We start from the raw sequence: 3,110 nt of genomic DNA, 5'->3' as shown, positions 1-3,110 counted from the left end.
AACATGCAGAAAATAGCAACTGGCACTTGGCAATATGTCAATAGGTTAGTACCAAAAAATGATATAAAATGACTATATAATGATTATAAAACATCCAAGATTGATAATAAAATAACATGGAATGATAAAAAATTATAGATATGTTGGAGACGTATCAGCGTGCCCTTCGTGCCAGGCACTGGGCACGGGAAGCGGCGACAGCTCTCGTGGCGGTGGACGTCGGCGAGGCGGAGTCGCATTCTCCGGCGTCCCGTATGGCACATCAGTCCGGGTGCCACAACCGCATCATGGTGGACGTCGCCGGCTCATCCCAGGACGGATCCATCATCGGCCTGACGTCCACCGGCACCATTCTAGTTATGATCTCTGACGAGGAAGAGTAGGTCATGGGAGACGGCGACAGGTTTTGTCCTTTGAGCCGGCTCGTGTCCCATGCCCTACTCTACCTACCTGCGATCAAACCAATACTCCGGGGAGCGCAGCAGGCCACTAGACACGGCCACGGCAGAATCGGGCGAGCTCCGGATAGATTAGGTTCACGTTGCATGTAATAATATGGTTTGAGGTTTCTACTTTGAGGCGTCCGGTTGTAGGATCAAATATTTGAGGCGTGACCAATCAGTGTCCGCGAACGCGTCTGGGCATGTCCACGGGCGTTTGAGGGACCGGATTTGCCCATTGTGGCTATAGATGCTCTAAGTATCAATGTAATTAGGCCAACTCCAACGGACGGACGCAAACAAACGTGGATTTGGTCTATTTTTTGTCCGTTTGGGCCTGGCAGGCACACAAAGATGCCCAGTTCTATCCGACGGGCGGTGCACCCAATGCTACCGACACATTTTTAAAGTTAATACAAATAAAACATTAGAAATATAAACTTAATTGTTAAAACAGGGTCCAAAGTCCACTTACAGTCGGTGTTCTTGATACGGGGGTACCTATACTTGCCTGCCTGCGGCCCACGGCGTGGCTCCATCGACGGCCTGGTACGGCCCAGTTTCAACATCAACACCTCAAGACCCTCGCGAGGGGCCAAGTCTCGCGAGGCAGACGACACCAAGACCTTCGAAGGGATCAACCTCCTTAGGCTGGCTCCCGAGGAGCGGAGATTTCTATGCAAGGCTCACCTCATGAGGTTCAGATGACATGAGCTGTGATGACCAAGGCCAGGCGGGCGCCAGCAGGCGCAGAGTACCAGTTTCCTCTTCGATGCAAAGGAGGCAAGCAGCAGGCACGGAGTCCCGAGGAAGCAGCCAAAGGTTTTCATTCCCGTGCAACAAGACCAAGATCGCCAGGACGGTAAGACGTAGGTCATCGCCGAGCTCATCGCGGCGTCATGACCAGAGGCTTTTGCACGCGAAGACCACTTTAGTCAGGATAAGATGTACTTGTTGTCTCCCTTCAAATTTGGTCGTTGTGGGATCCCTTCCCGCCTCCATTCAGGAAGAGGACCAAGGCCACTATAAATAGGACCTAGCCACCACCATGGGCGGAGGGGACGACGGATAAAACCGGATCAGATCCATTCCACCCTCACCAGCTCACCAGTTCACTTGAGCCCAAGAACATGCCTCCTGAGGCTGTTCTCCACCGTACTAGTTCTTCCTCAGCCCCTTGCTACCTGTTGAGCATGCGTTGGTTTTTCCCTTGAAGAGGAAAGGGTGATGCAGCAAAGTAGCGTAAGTATTTCCCTCGGTTTTTGAGAAGCAAGGTATCAATCCAGTAGGAGACTCCTCACAAGTCCCATGCGCCTACACAAACAAACAAGAACCTCACAACCAACGCGATAAATGGGTTGTCAATCCCTTCACAGCCACTTGCGAAAGTGAGATCTGATAGAGATAATATGATAAGATAAATATTTTTGGTATTTTATTGATATAGATTGAAAAGTAAAGATTGCAAAATAAATCAGACCGGAAACTTATATGATAGAGAATAGACCCGGGGGCCATAGGTTTCACTAGTGGCTTCTCTCAGGATAGCATAAGTATTACGGTGGGTGAACAAATTACTGTCGAGCAATTGATAGAAAAGTGCATAGTTATGAGAATATCTAGGCACGATTATGTATATAGGCATCACGTCCACAACAAGTAGACCGACTCCTGCCTACATCTACTACTATTACTCCACACATTGACTGACTCCTGCCTGCATCTAGAGTATTAAGTTCATAAGAATAGAGTAACGCATTAAGCAAGATGACATGATGTAGAGGGATAAACTCAAGCAATATGATATAAACCTCATCTTTTTATCCTCGATGGCAACAATACAATACGTGCCTTGCTGCCCCTGCTGTCACTGGGAAAGGACACCACAAGCCAAAGCTAAGCACTTCTCCCATTGCAAGAAAGATCAATCTAGTAGGCCAAACCAAACTAATAATTCAAAGAGACATGCAAAGATAACCAATCATACATAAAAGAATTCAGAGGAGATTCAAATATTTCTCATAGGTAAACTTGATCATAAACCCACAATTCATCGGATCTCAACAAACACACCGCAAATATAGTTACATCGAATAGATCTCCAAGAAGATCAAGGAGAACTTTGTATTGAGATTCAAAGAGAGAGAAGAAGCCATCTAGCTAATAACTATGGACCCGAAGGTCTATGGTAAACTACTCACAACTCATCGGGGAGGCCTTGGTGGTGATGTAGAGGCCGTCTGTGGTCGATTCCCCCTCCGGCGGAGCACTGTCGAAGGCTCCAAGATGGGATCTCACGGATATAGAAGGTTGCGGCGGTGGAAATAGTTTTTTGTGGTGCTCCTGGATGTTCTCGGGGTACGTAGATATATATAGGAGGAAGAAGTAGGTCGGTGGAGCAACGAGGGGGCCACGAGGCAGGGGGGCGCCCCTCCTAGGAAGCGCTGGGCACCCTCCTGACCGCCTCGTTTGCTGCTTGACGTCCACTCCAAGTCTCCTGGATTCTTTTTATTCCAAAAAGATCGCTCCCGAAGGTTTCATTCCGTTTGGACTCCGTTTGATATTCCTTTTTTGCGAAACACTGAAATAGGCAAAAAAAAAACAACAATTCGGGCTGGGCCTCCGGTTAGTATGTTAGTCCCGAAAATGATATAAAAGTGTATAGTAAAG

The sequence above is a fragment of the Triticum aestivum genome, chromosome 2B (assembly GCF_018294505.1).
Source record: "Triticum aestivum cultivar Chinese Spring chromosome 2B, IWGSC CS RefSeq v2.1, whole genome shotgun sequence".
Classification (NCBI taxonomy): domain Eukaryota; kingdom Viridiplantae; phylum Streptophyta; class Magnoliopsida; order Poales; family Poaceae; genus Triticum; species Triticum aestivum.
Note: the sequence above shows the minus strand (reverse complement) of the source record.